Source organism: Corvus kubaryi, unplaced genomic scaffold, assembly GCF_017639235.1.
Source record: "Corvus kubaryi isolate FWS band 111438036 unplaced genomic scaffold, C.kubaryi_AGA036_p1.0 37036, whole genome shotgun sequence".
Lineage (NCBI taxonomy): Eukaryota > Metazoa > Chordata > Aves > Passeriformes > Corvidae > Corvus > Corvus kubaryi.
Genome location: NW_024581016.1, coordinates 88,187 through 96,264, shown reverse-complemented (window position 1 = coordinate 96,264; position 8,078 = coordinate 88,187). Strand labels below are relative to the sequence as shown.

Here is an 8,078-nt window from a genome sequence, read left to right as displayed (position 1 = left end):
TCCCATAATGAACCCTTAAATCCCTGTCCCTCTTCTCCTCCCATAATGAACCCGTAAATCCCTGTCCCTCTTCTCTTCCCACAATGAACCCGTAAATCCCTGTCCCTCTTCTCTTCCCACAATGAACCCCTAAATCCCTGTCCCTTTTCCCCCATTCCTGCTCGTGTTCCTTCCTCGAGCACCTCCCTGTGTCCCTGCAGCCCATCCTGGGTGAGCTGTTCCTGTCAGGACAGGGGTGACAGCAAAGTGTCCCTCAGAGGGGCCTGGCTGGGAACCTGCTGAGCTCATCTGCTCCCAACCCCTTGCCTTGAGATCCAGGAGGAATCTTCTCCCCACAAAGCAGGAATCTGGGGATGGTTCCACTCCTCTGTCCCAGCAAAGGCTGTGCCCTTCTCAGTAGGATCTGAGCACTTGTTCCATACCCAGCTCCAGCTGCGGGGCCAGGCTGGGGTGAACTGAATGATTTTTAAGGCTCTTTCTAACCCAGATCAATCCGGGATTCTCTGATTCTACTTCCCTGGTGCATCCCAAAATCTTCCTATTTCTTCCATGTTTCCACAGGAGTGAGGAAGGACTTTTTATAAGGGTACGTACAGGACAAGGGGGAATTTTAAACTGCCAGAGAGCAGGGTTAGATGGGATATTGGGAAGAAAACCTTCCCTGTGAGGGTGGGGAAGGGCTGGGATGGAATTCCCAGAGCAGCTGGGGCTGCCCCTGGATCCCTGGCAGTGTCCAAGGCCAGGCTGGACACTGGGGCTTGGAGCAGCCTGGGACAGTGGAAGGTGTCCCTGCCCATGGCAGGGGTGGCACTGGATGGGCTTTAATGTCCCTCCCAACCCAAACCATTCTGTGATTCCAACCTCAATGATCCTGGGATTCTGGGATTCAGGAGTGAGATCCATTGCTGTGCCCATCCATCCTCCAAGACAATGCCTGTGGCCAACCAGGAACATGGAAATCCATCGTATCCCTGATTTCCAGCCCCTGACCTGAAGTTCCATAACAAACCCCAACCCTCATTTCAGCCTCTCCATAATCCAGGGGGGGATTTGTGGGATATGGGGAGGGGGCAACCCGAACCAAACAAGTTATTCCTGCAGATTTGATGAAAGGTTTGTGGGCCAAAGGGTTTTGCCTGAAACCCAGGAATTTTTCCTTCCCTGCTCCAACTCCAACGCAGCCAATTGTGTGTGGTTTGTGCTGTTGCAGTGAACATTCCCTGGCTGTACAAGAGCAGGGCTAATTACACTCTCCCAGCTATATACGTTAATTAATAATCAACATAAATAATCATAAATACATCACCCTTTGATGGCAGGATTTGACCAATTCCAGCAGTTTTTGGCACAATGGAGCATTCGAAGAATTTGGCCATTATCTGCTTTTTTTTGCCAAGCTTTAAAGGAGTTCTTTCCATGCGAAGCATGTTTTTCTTCAAGAGATTATCCTCCTTCCAAGCCAATTAAATGCATTCCAACGAAAACAGGGAGAATTTGAAATAAATGATACCAGGCTGTTGGTAAAGAAAGAGAGAGGGGGAATGAGAACACACTCGAGAGTCTGAAATTGTGGTCACTTAAATCAAACCCCTTCTGTGCACAGCTGGAAACATTTTCTCTCCTCAAATCCTGACATTTTACCACGGGAGAGGGAAAAAGGGCATTAAATCTTCCGAGGGTTTTCACTTGTTTGGGTTGCCAGAGTGAGTCTGGTGCTGCCTCACGTTCTGAATGTTTTAAGAAAGATGTTAATGACCCAATTCCAGGACAGAACAATCAGGGAAACACAGGAAAAAGAGGGAGAACACAGAATATCCTGAGCTGGAAGGGACCCACAGGATCATTGAGAGCAACTCTTGAGTACACGGATCAAATCCAGTCTTTTGTGGAATCAGAGCTGACCAAAGTGCAGGATAAACCAGTAGGAATTTGGGAACGGCAGCTGAAGGGATCCCTGACCTTCCCAACACCTGAGGTGAACCCAAAAAATGACCCTGGGGGTCTGGGACAAGGTGTTCACACAGCCATGACCCAGGAGTTGAGAGACCAGGGGAGGAGACCAGAACTTGGGTATTCTAAAAGGAATTTGGATATTCCAATGAAATTCCTCCCTGGGAGGGTGGGCAGGCCCTGGCACAGGGTGCCCAGAGCAGCTGGGGCTGCCCCTGGATCCCTGGCAGTGCCCAAGGCCAGGCTGGACACTGGGGCTGGGAGCAGCCTGGCACAGTGGGAGGTGCCCATCCACCCAGTGGGACTGGATGAACTTTAAGGTCTCTCCCAATCCATACCATTCCAGGATTCCATGAACTCTCAACCTGACGAGTCTGGCTTCCTTTGACAGCTGCTCCTGCTGGTGGCCCCACCAGAGGTGCTCCTGGTGTCCCCTCCTTGGGAAGAGCAGCTGCCTCAGGAATGAAATTCTCCAGGAAGCAGCTCCCAGAGGAACTTGAGCCACAACGAGGAGGGAAACCGGCCCAGCCTTGAGCACTGAGGAGGAAGAGGCCACTGAAAGCTCTCCCAGGCTTTTCTGTGCAGGTCTGGTTGAACACAAGGAAGATCCAGCTGGATTCCCTTCCCAAAGCCACCAGAGAGAGCCACACTGAGCTGGGAATGCCTTGGAGCTCTTCTCCAATGCCTTCCCATCTCCAGCATTTCTGAAGGTGCAGCATTTCCACAAAGCCAGGGCTGCCTGATTCCTTGGGAAAGGAGAGCTTCACCTGGGCCAAACCACCAGGTTGGATGGAGCAGGGTTGGATGGAGCAGGGTTGGATACCAACACCTGGCTGTGTGAGCAGCCAGCTCACAGGGTGGATTTCTGGGACTTCAAATTCCCATCCTCAATGGAAAGCTCTCTCCTGCATGGAAAGGCAGAGGCAGCTCTCCCATTCCTCCTCCCCTGTCACACGGATCCACCAGGAGTCCTATTCCCATGTCCAAAGGGTGCATCTACGCAGGGCTTAAAAAAGTTTTCCAAGTATTTTCTGAGGTCAGATCCCAGCCTGATCTACATCCATCCTGTGAGGAGCCCCTCTGGAAAGGGAAGGATTCCTGCTGTTGTTGTTTCTATTCCCTCAACACCACAGCCCAGGGTCCCATTATTTTAGGAATTGTCCAAACAAATTCCTCCACCAGTCCTTCCCTGGGGGGCTCCCCAAATAGGAGAGCCTGAAACCCTTCCCTTGTCCAGCCCTCCCACTTCCTCCAGAACATCTGCTTACATCAGGATTTATGAATGTGAGAAAATAGCTGCAGTTCCTCCCAAGGTTCCCAGCAGCTTTCCCTGGATTTATCCATGACACGGTGCCAGGGTTGCTTCTGTGGAGCATTCCCAGTTCCAGTCTCGGCTGTGGTGACCACCAGGGTGTTCCTCACTGGAAGCTTCCTCATTGTGGCTGTGCAAGGGGCTGAATGATGGAGCCATGTCAGGAGGGCCAATTCCCACTTCTGTGAGGAATAAACTGCAAATCCTGGGAAAAACCAGAGCTGGCAGGACTTCTCCATCCTCCACATCTGAGGTGTTGTACCTCCCTGCCAGCAAAAAGAAGGCACAGTGAGGAACAGTGAACATTCCCATCCTTGGGAGTGCCCAAGGCCACGTTGGATGGGGCTTGGAGCAACCTGGGGTAGTGGAAGGTGTCCCTGTCCATGGAATGAGGTAATCTTTAAAATCCCTCCCAGTCCAAACCATTCCATGATTCTCTAAGCTCTTCAAACCTAAAACTTTATTGGGGAATTTAAGTCACCTTTCCCTCTCTTCCACATGGACTGAGCTGGTTCTTGCTGTCCAAGACACAGGAAGAACTCAAGGCCTCCAAGCTCAGCTCCATGGATTTCTCCCAGCTCAAAGAAGAGCTCCCAGATGCACCTCTGGACACAAAGTGCACTTCAGTAGCTTGGATTCCAGGGAATTTTCACTGAGGAACTGTGGTTCCCTCTCTTGGCTGGCTTGGAAGATCTAACAAGCCTCTTCTGGCCAATTTTTCTTCATTCCCACCCCAGCAATTAGCTGGACAGCCTCACTGGATTCCTCCATTATCCTCTTGTTTTCTGAGACAAATTTAATAAAGTTTCCAGGGGAAAACATCTCCCAGACCAAGCTCCAGTTGCTTTTTGCCTTTGATGCCTCCCAGGAGCAAGTCTGGACTAACAGAGCTCCCAGCAACTGAATTCCACCTTTTTTTGTCTGCTTCCCTTCCCAGCGAGCTGCTCCAATGGGAGGTTCAGTCTCTCTGGCAAATTCCCCAGCTGTGTGAAGTGTTCTCAGCCTCCTTCCACATCTGGGGCTGTAAATCGGAGCCCAGCTCAAGGTCCACAAATTGCTTCATTTATCTTGGAAAGGCTCCTGTGGATGTGCCTGGAACCCAAATTTTTCTCAGCTCCTCATTTCTGTTGGGCCCCCCATTTTTTTTTCTTCACTTCTCCCACCAAGAATTGAAGCCAAATATAGACATTTCTTGTCCCACATCCCGATCTAAATAAAAACTGGGCCACAAATCATGTTTTTGAGGTTTTTTTTCCTTCAAGCAACTCGTGTTGTTTTCCTGAGGAGCAGTTTCTCTCTCAGACTCAGTTGCTCTTAGGCTTGTTTACGGAAGGAGGAAAAAAAATCAGTGACAACTTCAGAGAGATCCTTTGGTGAGATCCTATTTACAAAGTGTGCCCACCAAGTCCTGTTTCCCGGGAAAAAAACAAGCAGGAACTGATGACAGCACATTTTCCTGCTCACAGTTTCTGAGTCTCCCCCTCCTGTCGGTCCTGTTTGTGTTTTCAGGACACATTTAACCATTTCTGGGAGTTTCTTGCTTTTTCTCTTACACGGTGACTCCACTTTGAAGGACTGGAGTCACTCCACTCATCTATTTTTTCCTCCTATGAAACTTCCTCCAGAGCAAAGCTTTTGCCTCGAGGCAAGTAGTAACACCTTGCTCTAAACAGCTCAATATCCTGTTAAATCCAGCTCTTCCTCCAGCCCTCCCATCCCTAAACCCAGTTTTACTCCCTCAAGCACTCCCTGGCATTCATCTCCTGGAGCTACACAAAGCAACCTGATCATTATCCAGGGAATCACCGGGCACAGCCTGGGGATGAGGCTCACAAAAACCGGATTTGGGCCTTTCTCACACACAGAAATAAAGTTTTGTTGTCCTTTTTAGACAACTGCTTCAGTTCATGGCCACAGAGACCTCCTGTGTGCCTCAGGTGGGCTGAGGCAGGGATTTGACTGATTTCTGTGTAGGTTAAATCCTATACCTGCCTTTGAAACCAGACCCTCTGCCAGGTTTTGTGCTGCTCCCAAATCCAGGCCTGGAAAATCAGTTTTGCCTTGGGCGGTTCTTCCTATGGTCACTTCTGGAGCACCAACTCCAGAAAAGCTGGGGAAAAAAGGGAAAAACCAAGGTGTTGCTGATGCCTTAGGTTTTAACTTTTATATTTTTCAAATTCTGGACTGCTTAGTGTAACTCTGAAGTTTCTTGTAGCCTGTTCACTCTGCTCTCTCATGCTAGGCAGACATAACAAAGCCTCTCCAGGCCTGCTCTTCAAGGACACCCAGACTGTCCTAGCCCCAAAAAGTATAAACCAAAAAGCCTCTAAAGGGGGGCTAAGCTGAGGGGAATTACATCATTAAACTGAAGCTTTAATTGGAGAATTAACCCTGCTGTGCAAATGAACCCAACCTATAAAAGGGTGAGGAACTCGTGCCCTGCCGTCCACCTTGGGGTCCATCTCGGCAGTGGCCTCTGGCCCCCAGGGGTACCTTTGAAGGCCTTTCAAATAAACACCTACTTTTATTCCCTTACTCCTGCCCAGTCTCTGTGTCCAGGAGGCCTCTTAAGGCATCATTGCTTTTCCCAAAGGTGATCCTGCCCCTGTGCCCAGCCCTGGGGGCACCTCTGGGGTGCCGTGCCCAGCTCTGGCTCCTCAGCCCAGCAGGGCCAGGGAGCTCCTGGAGCGGGGCCGGCGGAGGCTGCGCAGCTGAGGAAGGGCCTGGAGCAGCTCCGTGCCCAGCACAGGCTGAGGGAGCCGGGGCTGCTCAGCCTCGAGAGGAGCCCCAGCTGAGACGGGCCCTCAGCCCTGGCTGTCCCTGGCTGCAGGGAGGGCTCAGGGCAGGGCCCGGGCTCTGCTCCGGGGCCCGGCAGCGGCACCAGAGCCACGGGCAGGGCCTGAGCCCGGCAATTGCCCTGCACAGGAGGCAGAACTGCTGCCCTGGGCAGGGCCCGGGCTGGAACAGAGCCCAGAGAGGGGCTGGAGCCTCCTCCCTGGGGATATTCCAGAATATCCACACTCCTGGGCCCTGGGCTCTGGGATGATGCTGGAGCAGGGAGTGGCACCAGATGGGACCCACTCTGGTCCCTTCCAGCCTCACCCATCCTGGGATTCTCTGCAAGAATTTTTTCCTTCCAAATATTCCTTTTATGCATCAAACTCTCAAAGTCAGGATTAGGGAATGTTGGCTTTCCCTAGGGAAGTCAGCAATCCCTGAGCCAGGCTTTTCTCATAGCCAACTACATAGAGCAGGATTCATCCCAACCTCCAACAGGTGTTTAAATTCAGGCAAGAAAGTTGAAATTTAAGTTATTTAAAAATGGTATTTAAATTTCGGCCAGAAAGTCAAAGTTTAATTTATTTAAAAATTTTATTTAAATTAGGGTAAGAAAGTTGAAATTTAATTTATCTTAAAATGGTATTTAAATTTGGGCAAGCTGCTCAGGGGAGATCCCAAATCCCACCTCCAGACACTTTCCAGCTGACCCAGTTCATCCACAACCCTCATTTACCTCAACAAAAGAAAGAGAATTTTTCTTCTGGACTTTTATTTCTATACTTTTCCTGCAAATTCCAGGTTTCTATCACAGATCTCTGGAGAAAAATAACCCTTCAGGGGCTTAATAAGGATGGAAACGTCCTCACCTGGCTGAATTCCAGCTGAAGAGCTCACCCAGACCTTTGTCACCTCATGTCATGCAAAACTGCACTCCCAAATCAAATAATACTTAATCAAGCACCTTAGAGGACTCTGAAATAAATAATTTGCAGCATTTTAGCCCAAATTACTGCTCTTTACTCCCTATTATTGTTCAAACAACTCCCAAGGCATCCATGGGGTTTTATAAACACAGAAAGCAGGGAGATCTCAGCCCATAAAAGCTTTGGATGGGAACAAAAGGAGCAGCAAATGAAGGCGGACTCTCGTGGGGGGGCTGAGGGAATGCTTACAACCAGGATGGATCATTTGGAGTAGCTGTGAAAATAAAACTGTGCATTTTTCTGTTGATATTTCTGGCATTTAATGCTTGAAAAGCCTCTTCCTGAGCCCTTCTGGGTTTATGTGCAGGGAAACAGTTGCTCCATCAGAGTCAAGAGACTGCAGGGTTGGTCTAAAGTCCCTGTTTTAAGCAGAATCTCCAGGCTGGAGCATCCAGACTCTTGGGAGCAGCCAGGGAATGCTGACCCCAGGCCAATCCCAGGTTGTTTCCCAAGGCTCTGGGAGTGGAGCCTCTATTGGAAAAACCCTGCTCTTGTTTCCCCATCAACCTGGCTGAGGAGGGGAGGGGATGGCAAGAGGGAGCTTCAGATGAGATGGGAGGGAAAATTTCCCTGCCAGAGTGGTGAGGCCTTGGGATGAGCTGCCCAGGGAGTGCTGGAGTCACTGTCTCTGGGAGTGCTCAGGAGGAGTCTGGATGTGGCCCTTGGGGACAGGGTTTGGGGTGCTGCTGGTGCTGCTGGGGTGGCACTGGGTGATCCTGGAGGGCTCTTCCCACCTTGGTGATCCTGGGATTCTGCTGACCTGACGGGGTCCAGCAGAGTCACTGCAGTGGGAGTGTCACCAGCTCAGCCCTGTCCCTGCCACTATAGTGACAAAAATCACTGTACTAATCACTGCACTAACAGATGGCAACGACTTTAATTTGTTTTAATCAATAATATTGAATAGCCTAAATATGAATTCAGTATGCTCATATGATCTCTTCCTGCTGGAAAGGAGGTTATCACCTCCTGCTAAATCCTGAATCCTGCGGCTTGTGACACACATCCCCTTTTCCCACAGCTTCCAAGGCCACCCTGATGCCACAGCTTCC

The 8,078-nt window shown here is 50.2% G+C and overlaps 1 long non-coding RNA gene across 2 annotated transcripts in view; it reads right to left on the bottom strand.

The window, feature by feature from the left end:
- The window catches only part of LOC121660994, a 4,597-nt gene extending 1,033 nt beyond the window's left edge, over positions 1-3,564 (bottom strand). For both annotated transcript variants that reach the window (XR_006014828.1, XR_006014829.1), the window contains exons 1-2: positions 3,219-3,564; positions 1,307-1,514 (exon numbers count right to left, since the gene is read on the bottom strand). This is a non-coding gene — a long non-coding RNA (uncharacterized LOC121660994). The remainder of the gene's footprint in view (positions 1-1,306; positions 1,515-3,218) is intronic.
- Positions 3,565-8,078: the final 4,514 nt, after the last annotated feature.